This window comes from Lissotriton vulgaris, unplaced genomic scaffold (genome assembly GCF_964263255.1).
Source record: "Lissotriton vulgaris unplaced genomic scaffold, aLisVul1.2 SCAFFOLD_714, whole genome shotgun sequence".
NCBI classification, from domain to species: domain Eukaryota; kingdom Metazoa; phylum Chordata; class Amphibia; order Caudata; family Salamandridae; genus Lissotriton; species Lissotriton vulgaris.
This window is the reverse complement of record NW_028248223.1, coordinates 600,819-617,515: the sequence shown is the minus strand read 5'-3', so window position 1 is coordinate 617,515 and position 16,697 is coordinate 600,819. Positions and strand designations below refer to the sequence as shown.

Below are 16,697 nucleotides of genomic sequence, written 5' to 3'. Positions count from 1 at the left end.
TGTTATGGAGAATGTAGCTGAAAAGAATCAAATCACATTATCGCTCTTTACACTATGAGCATTCAACTGAGATATCTTTTCATCAATGTAAGAAAAGCCCCCGCACTGATGCGCTCTCTTTTGTCTCAATGGAAAAAGCCCTCATGTATGGCGGGGTTCCATGGTGTAATGGTTAGCACTCTGGACTCTGAATCCAGCGATCCGAGTTCAAATCTCGGTGGGACCTGCTTGAATTATGAGATTTAATATTTCACTAATTTCTTAGAATTTGGACTTGGAAAAACATAACGTCAAAGCTTTAAATTGAAACTTATCAACGTATAAGTATGTATCTATGTATACATGGCTATATCTATCTAGATAGCGATAATACAATATAAAGAAATGAATTAATCATAAACATAAGTACAGAAGCTGAAAACTAAAAACTGTTCTTTCCCATCCACAATTTGAGCAAGAGGTTCCTTTTCTTTCTCATCTGTATGATCAGTAATAAGATAGTTAATTTTGCTGATTTCTAATCTGACAACATTCTTGACTTACACAGTGCATTTAATTGTGCATTTCTTTTAAAGAGGAATTCAGATTAATACATCTGACATGTCTTTCGAAAGATTCTACGTCATGGTTATGGATTTACTTTAGAAAAACAGAGTGTAAATATCTGTGTGTCTGAATTTCAAGATTGTTATTTAAAAGTTCATCTCTTCTGCCCCCAAAATACACAATTTGATTCCTAAAGTTTTCTTTTAATGAAGGCTTTCCAATTAAAAAAGTTCCTTGTTCCCCTTATCAATAACAGTAAGATTTAAACAAGTAATATCTTGCATCAGCCCCTTGTGATGAGTTTGAGAAAACAGAGTCAGCTCACAAAATGTCTCATTATTTTGAGCCATTTAATTTCCATGTTTTCTAAAAGTTCTATAATTTGCTCACATCAAATAGACTTTTAAAATACAATCAATAAATTAATGTTTCACTCTACCCGTGTTAGATTTATGATATTTATGAATACACTTGACAGAAAAAGATTTGGTCATAAGTCATGAAAGTGGTCCCACCGAGATTTGAACTCGGATCCTTGGATTCAAAGTCCAAAGTGCTAACCATTACACCATGGAACCTCCCATGTGACAGGGGAGCAAATTGCTGCAGCAATGTGGACATTTCACATTTTTTATTTTCTACAGTCAAAGACAAACAGAATTGTATTACTTTTCTATTCTGTTCAACTTTTGCCCATTGAACTATGTTAGGGAAGTATGTTGCACAAAGGACTCAAGTAACGCTATGACTCTGTTGAACAGTACTTTTTATGTGAGATAAGATTTTGCAATAAAAATTAAGATTTCCCTGTGAATGCAATCTCTTCTGTCAAAACGGAAAGCTCAACCTGGTACAGGTGGGTTGATGGTGTTATGCTTGTCAATCTGGACTCTGAAAACAGGGATCTAAGTACAAAGCTCAGTGGGACTTATCTAAACTTTACGATTTTGTTTCCATTCAGTTCTTAGAAGTATTAATTGGAAAAACATCTCATTTACTTATAAACTTGTACGTATCAACTTATATGTATGTATCTCCCTATATATCGCTATATGTCTATGTATATTTATCGGAAAATATAAATATATACATTATGAAAATACATATAATTAATAGAGGTGAAAATAATGAACAGTTGTTGCCTCTCCGCATTTGAAACATGAGCGCCTTCTCCTTCCTCTTCTATATGTCCTGAAATTGAGATAGTCACTTTTTAATCAATTATGATCTAACAACATAGTTGATTTGTACAAAGCATATCATACGATCTGTGAATAATTTAAAAAAGAAAATTAGATCAGTACCTTTGAGGCCTCCAAGCAAAAGCTTATATTTCATGATTGCAGATCGACTGTTGAAAATCAGCATGAGAAATGTTTTATTTCACAACTTCCATACTAATATACAAAAAACATTTCTACTATCTGATTGATACCGTCATTGTGGTTCTCTAGGTTTGATTTAAGAAAACATCTCTTTCAAAATGTGCTATATTCGCCTTATCAATAGTGTGGAAATCTTCAAAAAGGAATGCTGGGAATCAGCCCTCTGAAATGCATTTGAGAAAAACAGGATAGGATTTTGTAATGTCACACTATTTTGTCTAGGAATGTGATGTAAAAGTATTATAAAGTTCGTATTTCTGTAACTTGTTCAAGCTGTTGGACATTTTGAAAGGAGTCAATATTTGTCTCTTTCAACCTACTGGTGTTGGATTAGAGCTATCAATAAACAAAGATGACAGAAATGGAAAAGGTCAAGAGTAGTAAAGAAGTACCTCAAAGAATTGGACTGGTACCTTTGCATGCAAAGTCCAAAGTGCCAACCATTGCTCTTTGGAGCCACCCATGTGAGAGACAGAGAAATGGATGTAGTAGTTTGGAAATGTAGAATGTTTTAATATTCTTCAGTCAAAGATTATCATTATTTTGTAAATTGCATGTCCTGATAAACGTTTGCACATTTAACACTGTTATGGAGAATGTAGCTGAAAAGAATCAAATCACATTATCGCTCTTTACACTATGAGCATTCAACTGAGATATCTTTTCATCAATGTAAGAAAAGCCCCCGCACTGATGCGCTCTCTTTTGTCTCAATGGAAAAAGCCCTCATGTATGGCGGGGTTCCATGGTGTAATGGTTAGCACTCTGGACTCTGAATCCAGCGATCCGAGTTCAAATCTCGGTGGGACCTGCTTGAATTATGAGATTTAATATTTCACTAATTTCTTAGAATTTGGACTTGGAAAAACATAACGTCAAAGCTTTATACTGAAACTTATCAACGTATAAGTATGTATCTATGTATACATGGCTATATCCATCTAGATAGCGATAATACAATATATAGAAATGAATTAATCATAAACATAAGTACAGAAGCTGAAAACTAAAAACTGTTCTTTCCCATCCACAATTTGAGCAAGAGGTTCCTTTTCTTTCTCATCTGTATGATCAGTAATAAGATAGTTAATTTTGCTGATTTCTAATCTGACAACATTCTTGACTTACACAGTGCATTTAATTGTGCATTTCTTTGAAAGAGGAATTCAGATTAATACATCTGACATGTCTTTCGAAAGATTCTACTTCATGGTTATGGATTTACTTTAGAAAAACAGAGTGTAAATATCTGTGTGTCTGAATTTCAAGATTGTTATTTAAAAGTTCATCTCTTCTGCCCCCAAAATACACAATTTGATTCCTAAAGTTTTCTTTTAATGAAGGCTTTCCAATTAAAAAAGTTCCTTGTTCCCCTTATCAATAACAGTAAGATTTAAACAAGTAATATCTTGCATCAGCCCCTTGTGATGAGTTTGAGAAAACAGAGTCAGCTCACAAAATGTCTCATTATTTTGAGCCATTTAATTTCCATGTTTTCTAAAAGTTCTATAATTTGCTCACATCAAATAGACTTTTAAAATACAATCAATAAATTAATGTTTCACTCTACCCGTGTTAGATTTATGATATTTATGAATACACTTGACAGAAAAAGATTTGGTCATAAGTCATATGGCTGAGATACCCGCCACCCCCTCTCAACACAATCCCCAAAAGGAGGGAAACCGGAAACAGTTCTTAAAGTTTTTGGATGTGGGAGGGAGTGACCCTCCCGGCCGTTTTTATTAAAACAAAAAATTAAAACATTAAACGTTTCATGTTATGTACAATTTCATTATCACATTGCGATGTTTGGCTAACCTTAACATATTCTCTAATACAGAGGTTCTCCTAGCCGAACTAGCATCCTACAAAAACATTCTCTAGAAACACTGAAATTGTACATCCTAACGTTTAAGGGCCAACGGCAAGGTCATAACCGGTGTCAAGATCCCTAACCAGACTTACCCCTCCCACTTGGGAGGGGCGACAGCACAGAGGCTTACCTCAAGTGCAACTACTAACAATTTCCCTTGACTTGACGGGGGCACTTAAGACTCGACGCCATTTAAAGGTCGTTCGAAGACTTGTGTGTGGTATCTAGAAGGTATCGTGGACCTCCCCCCACCCCACACAACTTACCGCATCTGCCGTCGCAGATGACACTGGCCCCGGGAAATTCCCCAGGAGGGGGCTGTAACCCCTCCTACAAAGGAAGGGGCCTTGACCGCCTTTCCTTTACTTCCGGCGACCCGCCCTTAGACGGGACCGCCTCCCCATTGAGGGGCCAATGGCCACCTCTCCCGAGCGCTCCCATCCGTGTTGGGTGACGCCCACTCATAGGGATCTACCAATTAGTGCTCACCGATCATGACCTTACCGCCTACCAAAAAATAAATACGACAATTCTTACTCAAACCTATGAAAACATTGGTCGCTACGACCGAAAGAACATGCTTAAAATGCAACACTACATCAAATCATTTTAATCGTAACAACCTACACGATATCCACCTTACTTTATTATGATCAACAACAAATTGATACTTTCACATCCTGTAAACGAAACGGAAAAACATACTTATAAAATTCACTTTATTGCACAACAACTTGCTGTCCTCAGGGGCCGGTGGGTGGGACAAAATTGGCTCTTCGTTCTGTCCCGAGCTCACGTGTAGCGAGGAGGTGCAGCTTCGGAGCACAAGAACGAGAGGACGTCTTCTGGTCTTGCGTCTCTTTTTATCCGTCTTCAGGGCGGGCGAAAACCCGCCCCTGCCTGCCCCTAGGGCGGGGCTGGCTACGTCGGTGTCTAGGCCAGCCCACTCTAGGGCGGGAAAAAGCGCGCCCTGGCTACGCCGCTTCGGGCATACCAGCCGAGACGCGCCTCCCGCCCAAAAATGGCTTCCCGGGGGGATCGAGGCACTCCGCCATACGTTCGGGGGGACCGAGTGGTCGCCCCTTTCCATATGGCTGAGATACCCGCCACCCCCTCTCAACACAATCCCCAAAAGGAGGGAAACCGGAAACAGTTCTTAAAGTTTTTGGATGTGGGAGGGAGTGACCCTCCCGGCCGTATTTATTAAAACAAAAAATTAAAACATTAAACGTTTCATGTTATGTACAATTTCATTATCACATTGCGATGTTTGGCTAACCTTAACATATTCTCTAATACAGAGGTTCTCCTAGCCGAACTAGCATCCTACAAAAACATTCTCTAGAAACACTGAAATTGTACATCCTAACGTTTAAGGGCCAACGGCAAGGTCATAACCGGTGTCAAGATCCCTAACCAGACTTACCCCTCCCACTTGGGAGGGGCGACAGCACAGAGGCTTACCTCAAGTGCAACTACTAACAATTTCCCTTGACTTGACGGGGGCACTTAAGACTCGACGCCATTTAAAGGTCGTTCGAAGACTTGTGTGTGGTATCTAGAAGGTATCGTGGACCTCCCCCCACCCCACACAACTTACCGCATCTGCCGTCGCAGATGACACTGGCCCCGGGAAATTCCCCAGGAGGGGGCTGTAACCCCTCCTACAAAGGAAGGGGCCTTGACCGCCTTTCCTTTACTTCCGGCGACCCGCCCTTAGACGGGACCGCCTCCCCATTGAGGGGCCAATGGCCACCTCTCCCGAGCGCTCCCATCCGTGTTGGGTGACGCCCACTCATAGGGATCTACCAATTAGTGCTCACCGATCATGACCTTACCGCCACAGGTCCGGATAGTTGACCGGCTATCCGGACCCCCCACAAAACTCCTACCTAAAGGTCATGTTTTAACGATTTTAACCAAGCTAAGAAGTCTCCTATGAGTAACTCATTCCCCACCCTCGACAAATGCACACCATCCCCCAAATACATACTGTCATCATTAATACAACTATGCGAGATCGAATGCAATGTCTTGGAACGGAACAACCTACTCACTTTGTTATTCAGTTTTCTAACCGAATGATTCAAAGCAGGGATCGAGATAGCCCCCCGCCACACTTTTCGTGGGATCATATGAGACCACGCAATTATGCACCCCGGAACTCTCCTCGCTAACCAACTTACCGTGGAAAGCATAGCCTCCAGGAGAAGTCGTCTACCGGTGGTGACCAAATCATTGCCCCCCAAATGCACTATGACTATGGACGGCGGTGACCTCATCCGCTCTAACAAACCCTCAAAGAATGCTTGAAACTGGTCAATACAGAGACCGCCTCTTCCGTAGAAGGACACTCTGTACCCGTATTCCCCAGGTACGTGAATCATGTCACCTGCTTTGAATACGTCTGCGGCCCGTCTCACGTATGAGTGGCCCACGACCCACACCTCCTTTCTCACAGCCGGTGATGTGCGACCGCTGGCCTGGTGTTGGGTCGACTGCACAGTCCGCCCTGCCGCGTAGGCTTGCGCAACTGAAAACAAACAAAAGACAAGAAGCGTGAGTACATGATTACAGCTTCACAACATGTGCAATCGCACGTACCTCTTATAACAATTGGAGGACCAACGCCCCACTCGTTTCACTTGTTCTACATTAAGACCCCTGGCTGTAGCTTCAGTGGCAGCCCCTATTCGAAAGGAATGGGTCCCAAATTCGCCCGGGTCCAAGCCCGCTGCGGCAATGGCCATTGCAAGCACCCGCTGAAACTGAAACCTCGTCAGCGGGGTGGCGTCTGCATGCCTCAACAATGTCCCTCCCCATGATGCCACCCTTCGTGCTAGGTAATCTTCTAAGCACTGTACCGGACACATGGATGACCCGGGGGTCCTGCGAATGATCGTGCAGTCCCCCCTCCCATCTTGGTCGGTGTTGGACCTGAGAAAGGAGACAATCATCGCATCGCCCCTGATCTGAACATGTTCCCTGCACAAGCCCCCCACCACATCCTGCTTGTTCCTTGCAACCAGCTCACTTATCCTCATAGCCCCGTGAAATGCCAGCGTAAATGCAGTCCGGAACAAACAGGTCTCGAAAGGAGACGAGCATGTGTTAGGGAGTGTGGCCAGTAACTGGGACAACCTATCTAGACCTATCGGTCGTCTTACGTCTACTCTGCGACCCTCTAGGCGTTGCCACCCACGCAGCGCCTTTTGTACTGTAAAAGACGCTGTCGGGTCCTGGATGCCATGGGCCCTGGCAACAAAGGAAATGGCGGCACGATGCCTTTGGGCCGTAGCCACCGACTTCCCAGCCCTACGTAAGGACATCAGGAAATGTACTACCCATTCTTCCTGACCCCAAAGTCCCCCTCTCTCTGCCCCCAAAAAGGCTAAATAGGCCTGAAACGCCCCTTCATATGCCTTCCTTGTCCTGGGTGCTAGACTCTCTCCCACGAGGTGACGAAGTTCGGGGCACCGAGAGACCAGAGAGCTTCGGGGAAGGGTGCCGGCTCTGGGTCCGCTGAAGGAAGGAAACCCGAGAAAGCCTGCATGTGAAAACGAGACAGTGCATCAGCAGCCTGATTCATCACCCCCGGGACATGTTTTGCTCTGAATATCACGTTCAGTTGCATACACAGTAAGACAATTTCTTTGAGCAGCCTCAAAATCAATTTACAACGGGCTGCCTGACTATTGATGCATTCTACAACGGTCATATTGTCGGACCAGAACACGACAGAATGATCTCTGAAACCTTCTGGCCAGGTTCTCAGGGCCACCAGAATGGGAAATAGTTCAAGGAAAGCAATATTACTCGTCAGCCCCTTCTCGTGCCACCATGGGGGCCACCTTTGTGCAGACCATTTTGTGCCGAAGATGGCGCCAAAGCCTATGCTTCCCGCTGAATCTGTCCATAGCCCAAGCTCTTCGGAGGACACGGCTGGCTTGTTCCAGACGACTCGGCCATTGAAGTCCGCCAAAAATGCTAACCAAATCCGCATGTCCTGGCGGACCTCAGCCGATATCCTCGTGCGATGATGACCCTCCTTTAGGCCAACCATCGCTTGGGCAATTGAGCGGGAAAAGGGGCGGGCCATTGGGATCACCCTCAAGGCAAAGTTCAACTTTCCCACCAATTGTTGCAACTGATGCAGTGTAACCTTAGATGCATTTAAACATACTTGGAGGGCTGCCCTGAATTTCAACACTTTGCTGGCTGGTAAACGGAAACACCCCTCCCTTGAGTCCAACTCGATCCCCAAAAACTCGAGGCAAGTCGTGGGACCCATAGTTTTACCCGGTGCCAATGGCACGCCAAAATGACCCATCAACACACAGAATTCAGCTAAGGCCTGGGCACATTCGGGATTTCCGGCGGGGCCAAGGAACAAAAAGTCGTCAAGGGAGTGCATTACATTTCGGAAACCCGTTTTCTTAGTGAACACCCATTGCAGGAAAGTACTGAATTTCTCAAAATAAGCACATGATATAGAGCATCCCATTGGCATACACCTATCCATGTAAAATGACCCCTGAAACCCGAATCCCAGAAGACGCTGGTCGTCTGGGTGTACCGGGAGCAACCGGAACGCTGACTCGATATCTGATTTCGCCATCAACGTCCCGGGCCCCAGGCGATTCAAGATGGCTACTGCCTCATCAAACGATGCGTATCGCACCGAACAAACTTCTGGATCAATTGCATCGTTCACTGAAAGACCATGTGGAGCAGACAGATTATGGATCAAACGAAACTCACCTGGGTCCTTCTTGGGGACCACCCCTAACGGAGAACAGACAAAATCCGGTACCGGGGGTACACTAAACGGGCCGGCGACCCGTCCCCGGCTAACCTCTTTCTGAATCTTCTCTTGCACTACAGATGTATGTTGTAAAACGGAAAGTTGATTTTTGCACATCCCTACACCCTGAAAGTCCCCCACCGGGATGCGGAAACCATGTGTAAATCCGTTCCGCAGCACCCCAGCAGAAGTACGATCCGGGTATTCGCTGAGCCAGGGAATCATTGCCAAGGTATCAATCGGGGTTGGTAAAGGCGCCCCTCGGACTATCTTAGACCTGTTTGGCGCCTCCCTTACCCCCATTCTCACTCGTTCTGGCTCTGCACGATGACTCAGGATGGGACGACCCACAAGTACTACATTCGTGTTTGAATTTACACGATCCCGGAGGCCTGGTACATTTCCCTTTGTTGAAATTAAAGCAGAAACCCTTTCTCCCTGTATTGCCTGCGGGTCTCGAATAATCGTCGGTGCTCGTACTTGGTCGAAAGGGCGTCCCCACATTTTGGCGGGAGTAATCAACAACATTGCTCCCAACCAATGGCATTTTTAACATTCCTGATTCTTTCATTTTATCCCATGTCACAGAATCGTAACAATCCCAAGTCAAACCCTTGTTATGTTCCTTTTCTTTCCTGAACAGATTGTCATAACAGAACCAATGGTTACCTTGATACGCTGTCGAGTAACCCATAATTCGTGATTGATAAATGGGAAACTCAGGAAGCAACTCGGGCCTACGTTCCCCCAAAATCGATGTAAAAATACCCCACGCATTGCCCCAGTTGCCAATATTCTCATTTACCTTAAAGGCGGCCATTTTTGCGCGCCAAACACTCGGATGCATTAGGTCCTTCTGACTCTTAACATGCTCCACCTCATAATGATCAACAAGCAAGGAAAAAATATTCACATACTCCCCCGCCCAGATCTTTTCCTTTATTGCTAAAGGCACATGTTGTCCCAATCTCTCTCTACGAGAGGGTGCTGACTCGTCCCTTGCAATCGGCAATGGCCGCTTACCTGAACCGGACGCTGCTTCTGCCGCTTGCGGCTTGTCTATTCCCGCCAACGGCGCAGTCACTTTAGCTGCATCTCTCTTCTCACGCAGCCCTTTTATCAGCGCCTGTGCCTCGGCAGCCATGGCGCCCTCACTACTATCCCCCAACCATGCTGCTAGCTGTGCTGCCAGCTCGGGGGGCATGTCTTCATTGGATGTCGGGGTGACGACAACGGGGATTGGATTCCCCTCCATCGGTACTGGGGTCGGCGCCTCGAGCGGGGCAGAGGGAACCGGGACGTCTCCACCGGCCGGAACCCTTCTCGGCCTCTTAGGTCTCCCTCCAGCCGGCGCAGGGCCCGAACCCTCCTCCCCGTCTCGCTCTGCCAACCGTTTCTTTATGTCGGACATCTCTTTGAAAAGGGCCCGCACCATCTGGTCGGTCGTCATTCTTTTTGCGCCTTTCTTGGGCATCTCTCCGACGAAGTATCTAGAAGACAAAGAAAAAGATCAAAACGCTCAAAATTGGCTCTTCGTTCTGTCCCGAGCTCACGTGTAGCGAGGAGGTGCAGCTTCGGAGCACAAGAACGAGAGGACGTCTTCTGGTCTTGCGTCTCTTTTTATCCGTCTTCAGGGCGGGCGAAAACCCGCCCCTGCCTGCCCCTAGGGCGGGGCTGGCTACGTCGGTGTCTAGGCCAGCCCACTCTAGGGCGGGAAAAAGCGCGCCCTGGCTACGCCGCTTCGGGCATACCAGCCGAGACGCGCCTCCCGCCCAAAAATGGCTTCCCGGGGGGATCGAGGCACTCCGCCATACGTTCGGGGGGACCGAGTGGTCGCCCCTTTCCATGAAAGTGGTCCCTCCGAGATTTGAACTCGGATCCTTGGATTCAAAGTCCAAAGTGCTAACCATTACACCATGGAACCTCCCATGTGACAGGGGAGCAAATTGCTGCAGCAATGTGGACATTTCACATTTTTTATTTTCTACAGTCAAAGACAAACAGAATTGTATTACTTTTCTATTCTGTTCAACTTTTGCCCATTGAACTATGTTAGGGAAGTATGTTGCACAAAGGACTCAAGTAACGCTATGACTCTGTTGAACAGTACTTTTTATGTGAGATAAGATTTTGCAATAAAAATTAAGATTTCCCTGTGAATGCAATCTCTTCTGTAAAAAAGGAAAGCTCAACCTGGTACAGGTGGGTTGATGGTGTTATGCTTGTCAATCTGGACTCTGAAAACAGGGATCTAAGTACAAAGCTCAGTGGGACTTATCTAAACTTTACGATTTTGTTTCCATTCAGTTCTTAGAAGTATTAATTGGAAAAACATCTCATTTACTTATAAACTTGTACGTATCAACTTATATGTATGTATCTCCCTATATATCGCTATATGTCTATGTATATTTATCGGAAAATATAAATATATACATTATGAAAATACATATAATTAATAGAGGTGAAAATAATGAACAGTTGTTGCCTCTCCGCATTTGAAACATGAGCGCCTTCTCCTTCCTCTTCTATATGTCCTGAAATTGAGATAGTCACTTTTTAATCAATTTTGATCTAACAACATAGTTGATTTGTACAAAGCATATCATACGATCTGTGAATAATTTTAAAAAAGAAAATTAGATCAGTACCTTTGAGGCCTCCAAGCAAAAGCTTATATTTCATGATTGCAGATCGACTGTTGAAAATCAGCATGAGAAATGTTTTATTTCACAACTTCCATACTAATATACAAAAAACATTTCTACTATCTGATTGATACCGTCATTGTGGTTCTCTAGGTTTGATTTAAGAAAACATCTCTTTCAAAATGTGCTATATTCGCCTTATCAATAGTGTGGAAATCTTCAAAAAGGAATGCTGGGAATCAGCCCTCTGAAATGCATTTGAGAAAAACAGGATAGGATTTTGTAATGTCACACTATTTTGTCTAGGAATGTGATGTAAAAGTATTATAAAGTTCGTATTTCTGTAACTTGTTCAAGCTGTTGGACATTTTGAAAGGAGTCAATATTTGTCTCTTTCAACCTCCTGGTGTTGGATTAGAGCTATCAATAAACAAAGATGACAGAAATGGAAAAGGTCAAGAGTAGTAAAGAAGTACCTCAAAGAATTGGACTGGTACCTTTGCATGCAAAGTCCAAAGTGCCAACCATTGCTCTTTGGAGCCACCCATGTGAGAGACAGAGAAATGGATGTAGTAGTTTGGAAATGTAGAATGTTTTAATATTCTTCAGTCAAAGATTATCATTATTTTGTAAATTGCATGTCCTGATAAACGTTTGCACATTTAACACTGTTATGGAGAATGTAGCTGAAAAGAATCAAATCACATTATCGCTCTTTACACTATGAGCATTCAACTGAGATATCTTTTCATCAATGTAAGAAAAGCCCCCGCACTGATGCGCTCTCTTTTGTCTCAATGGAAAAAGCCCTCGTGTATGGCGGGGTTCCATGGTGTAATGGTTAGCACTCTGGACTCTGAATCCAGCGATCCGAGTTCAAATCTCGGTGGGACCTGCTTGAATTATGAGATTTAATATTTCACTAATTTCTTAGAATTTGGACTTGGAAAAACATAACGTCAAAGCTTTATGCTGAAACTTATCAACGTATAAGTATGTATCTATGTATACATGGCTATATCCATCTAGATAGCGATAATACAATATAAAGAAATGAATTAATCATAAACATAAGTACAGAAGCTGAAAACTAAAAACTGTTCTTTCCCATCCACAATTTGAGCAAGAGGTTCCTTTTCTTTCTCATCTGTATGATCAGTAATAAGATAGTTAATTTTGCTGATTTCTTATCTGACAACATTCTTGACTTACACAGTGCATTTAATTGTGCATTTCTTTGAAAGAGGAATTCAGATTAATACATCTGACATGTCTTTCGAAAGATTCTACTTCATGGTTATGGATTTACTTTAGAAAAACAGAGTGTAAATATCTGTGTGTCTGAATTTCAAGATTGTTATTTAAAAGTTCATCTCTTCTGCCCCCAAAATACACAATTTGATTCCTAAAGTTTTCTTTTAATGAAGGCTTTCCAATTAAAAAAGTTCCTTGTTCCCCTTATCAATAACAGTAAGATTTAAACAAGTAATATCTTGCATCAGCCCCTTGTGATGAGTTTGAGAAAACGGAGTCAGCTCACAAAATGTCTCATTATTTTGAGCCATTTAATTTCCATGTTTTCTAAAAGTTCTATAATTTGCTCACATCAAATAGACTTTTAAAATACAATCAATAAATTAATGTTTCACTCTACCCGTGTTAGATTTATGATATTTATGAATACACTTGACAGAAAAAGATTTGGTCATAAGTCATGAAAGTGGTCCCACCGAGATTTGAACTCGGATCCTTGGATTCAAAGTCCAAAGTGCTAACCATTACACCATGGAACCTCCCATGTGACAGGGGAGCAAATTGCTGCAGCAATGTGGACATTTCACATTTTTTATTTTCTACAGTCAAAGACAAACAGAATTGTATTACTTTTCTATTCTGTTCAACTTTTGCCCATTGGACTATGTTAGGGAAGTATGTTGCACAAAGGACTCAAGTAACGCTATGACTCTGTTGAACAGTACTTTTTATGTGAGATAAGATTTTGCAATAAAAATTAAGATTTCCCTGTGAATGCAATCTCTTCTGTCAAAACGGAAAGCTCAACCTGGTACAGGTGGGTTGATGGTGTTATGCTTGTCAATCTGGACCCTGAAAACAGGGATCTAAGTACAAAGCTCAGTGGGACTTATCTAAACTTTACGATTTTGTTTCCATTCAGTTCTTAGAAGTATTAATTGGAAAAACATCTCATTTACTTATAAACTTGTACGTATCAACTTATATGTATGTATCTCCCTATATATCGCTATATGTCTATGTATATTTATCGGAAAATATAAATATATACATTATGAAAATACATATAATTAATAGAGGTGAAAATAATGAACAGTTGTTGCCTCTCCGCATTTGAAACATGAGCGCCTTCTCCTTCCTCTTCTATATGTCCTGAAATTGAGATAGTCACTTTTTAATCAATTTTGATCTAACAACATAGTTGATTTGTACAAAGCATATCATACGATCTGTGAATAATTTTAAAAAAGAAAATTAGATCAGTACCTTTGAGGCCTCCAAGCAAAAGCTTATATTTCATGATTGCAGATCGACTGTTGAAAATCAGCATGAGAAATGTTTTATTTCACAACTTCCATACTAATATACAAAAAACATTTCTACTATCTGATTGATACCGTCATTGTGGTTCTCTAGGTTTGATTTAAGAAAACATCTCTTTCAAAATGTGCTATATTCGCCTTATCAATAGTGTGGAAATCTTCAAAAAGGAATGCTGGGAATCAGCCCTCTGAAATGCATTTGAGAAAAACAGGATAGGATTTTGTAATGTCACACTATTTTGTCTAGGAATGTGATGTAAAAGTATTATAAAGTTCGTATTTCTGTAACTTGTTCAAGCTGTTGGACATTTTGAAAGGAGTCAATATTTGTCTCTTTCAACCTACTGGTGTTGGATTAGAGCTATCAATAAACAAAGATGACAGAAATGGAAAAGGTCAAGAGTAGTAAAGAAGTACCTCAAAGAATTGGACTGGTACCTTTGCATGCAAAGTCCAAAGTGCCAACCATTGCTCTTTGGAGCCACCCATGTGAGAGACAGAGAAATGGATGTAGTAGTTTGGAAATGTAGAATGTTTTAATATTCTTCAGTCAAAGATTATCATTATTTTGTAAATTGCATGTCCTGATAAACGTTTGCACATTTAACACTGTTATGGAGAATGTAGCTGAAAAGAATCAAATCACATTATCGCTCTTTACACTATGAGCATTCAACTGAGATATCTTTTCATCAATGTAAGAAAAGCCCCCGCACTGATGCGCTCTCTTTTGTCTCAATGGAAAAAGCCCTCGTGTATGGCGGGGTTCCATGGTGTAATGGTTAGCACTCTGGACTCTGAATCCAGCGATCCGAGTTCAAATCTCGGTGGGACCTGCTTGAATTATGAGATTTAATATTTCACTAATTTCTTAGAATTTGGACTTGGAAAAACATAACGTCAAAGCTTTATGCTGAAACTTATCAACGTATAAGTATGTATCTATGTATACATGGCTATATCCATCTAGATAGCGATAATACAATATAAAGAAATGAATTAATCATAAACATAAGTACAGAAGCTGAAAACTAAAAACTGTTCTTTCCCATCCACAATTTGAGCAAGAGGTTCCTTTTCTTTCTCATCTGTATGATCAGTAATAAGATAGTTAATTTTGCTGATTTCTTATCTGACAACATTCTTGACTTACACAGTGCATTTAATTGTGCATTTCTTTGAAAGAGGAATTCAGATTAATACATCTGACATGTCTTTCGAAAGATTCTACTTCATGGTTATGGATTTACTTTAGAAAAACAGAGTGTAAATATCTGTGTGTCTGAATTTCAAGATTGTTATTTAAAAGTTCATCTCTTCTGCCCCCAAAATACACAATTTGATTCCTAAAGTTTTCTTTTAATGAAGGCTTTCCAATTAAAAAAGTTCCTTGTTCCCCTTATCAATAACAGTAAGATTTAAACAAGTAATATCTTGCATCAGCCCCTTGTGATGAGTTTGAGAAAACGGAGTCAGCTCACAAAATGTCTCATTATTTTGAGCCATTTAATTTCCATGTTTTCTAAAAGTTCTATAATTTGCTCACATCAAATAGACTTTTAAAATACAATCAATAAATTAATGTTTCACTCTACCCGTGTTAGATTTATGATATTTATGAATACACTTGACAGAAAAAGATTTGGTCATAAGTCATGAAAGTGGTCCCACCGAGATTTGAACTCGGATCCTTGGATTCAAAGTCCAAAGTGCTAACCATTACACCATGGAACCTCCCATGTGACAGGGGAGCAAATTGCTGCAGCAATGTGGACATTTCACATTTTTTATTTTCTACAGTCAAAGACAAACAGAATTGTATTACTTTTCTATTCTGTTCAACTTTTGCCCATTGGACTATGTTAGGGAAGTATGTTGCACAAAGGACTCAAGTAACGCTATGACTCTGTTGAACAGTACTTTTTATGTGAGATAAGATTTTGCAATAAAAATTAAGATTTCCCTGTGAATGCAATCTCTTCTGTCAAAACGGAAAGCTCAACCTGGTACAGGTGGGTTGATGGTGTTATGCTTGTCAATCTGGACCCTGAAAACAGGGATCTAAGTACAAAGCTCAGTGGGACTTATCTAAACTTTACGATTTTGTTTCCATTCAGTTCTTAGAAGTATTAATTGGAAAAACATCTCATTTACTTATAAACTTGTACGTATCAACTTATATGTATGTATCTCCCTATATATCGCTATATGTCTATGTATATTTATCGGAAAATATAAATATATACATTATGAAAATACATATAATTAATAGAGGTGAAAATAATGAACAGTTGTTGCCTCTCCGCATTTGAAACATGAGCGCCTTCTCCTTCCTCTTCTATATGTCCTGAAATTGAGATAGTCACTTTTTAATCAATTTTGATCTAACAACATAGTTGATTTGTACAAAGCATATCATACGATCTGTGAATAATTTTAAAAAAGAAAATTAGATCAGTACCTTTGAGGCCTCCAAGCAAAAGCTTATATTTCATGATTGCAGATCGACTGTTGAAAATCAGCATGAGAAATGTTTTATTTCACAACTTCCATACTAATATACAAAAAACATTTCTACTATCTGATTGATACCGTCATTGTGGTTCTCTAGGTTTGATTTAAGAAAACATCTCTTTCAAAATGTGCTATATTCGCCTTATCAATAGTGTGGAAATCTTCAAAAAGGAATGCTGGGAATCAGCCCTCTGAAATGCATTTGAGAAAAACAGGATAGGATTTTGTAATGTCACACTATTTTGTCTAGGAATGTGATGTAAAAGTATTATAAAGTTCGTATTTCTGTAACTTGTTCAAGCTGTTGGACATTTTGAAAGGAGTCAATATTTGTCTCTTTCAACCTAC

The 16,697-nt window shown here is 41.3% G+C and overlaps 8 non-coding genes across 8 annotated transcripts; 4 read left to right on the top strand and 4 right to left on the bottom strand.

The window, feature by feature from the left end:
- Positions 1-154: 154 nt before the first annotated feature.
- TRNAQ-CUG (transfer RNA glutamine (anticodon CUG)) lies at positions 155-226 on the top strand. The gene has a single exon. It is a non-coding gene; the product is annotated as a tRNA-Gln (tRNA).
- Positions 227-1,052: 826 nt separating this feature from the next.
- On the bottom strand, positions 1,053-1,124 carry TRNAQ-UUG (transfer RNA glutamine (anticodon UUG)). Its single transcript has one exon. It is a non-coding gene; the product is annotated as a tRNA-Gln (tRNA).
- A 1,546-nt stretch (positions 1,125-2,670) lies between these two features.
- Positions 2,671-2,742, top strand: TRNAQ-CUG (transfer RNA glutamine (anticodon CUG)). Its single transcript has one exon. It is a non-coding gene; the product is annotated as a tRNA-Gln (tRNA).
- A 7,721-nt stretch (positions 2,743-10,463) lies between these two features.
- TRNAQ-UUG (transfer RNA glutamine (anticodon UUG)) lies at positions 10,464-10,535 on the bottom strand. Its single transcript has one exon. It is a non-coding gene; the product is annotated as a tRNA-Gln (tRNA).
- A 1,547-nt stretch (positions 10,536-12,082) lies between these two features.
- Positions 12,083-12,154, top strand: TRNAQ-CUG (transfer RNA glutamine (anticodon CUG)). Its single transcript has one exon. It is a non-coding gene; the product is annotated as a tRNA-Gln (tRNA).
- An 826-nt stretch (positions 12,155-12,980) lies between these two features.
- TRNAQ-UUG (transfer RNA glutamine (anticodon UUG)) lies at positions 12,981-13,052 on the bottom strand. The gene has a single exon. It is a non-coding gene; the product is annotated as a tRNA-Gln (tRNA).
- A 1,547-nt stretch (positions 13,053-14,599) lies between these two features.
- Positions 14,600-14,671, top strand: TRNAQ-CUG (transfer RNA glutamine (anticodon CUG)). The gene has a single exon. It is a non-coding gene; the product is annotated as a tRNA-Gln (tRNA).
- An 826-nt stretch (positions 14,672-15,497) lies between these two features.
- On the bottom strand, positions 15,498-15,569 carry TRNAQ-UUG (transfer RNA glutamine (anticodon UUG)). Its single transcript has one exon. It is a non-coding gene; the product is annotated as a tRNA-Gln (tRNA).
- Between the last annotated feature and the right edge of the window lie 1,128 nt (positions 15,570-16,697).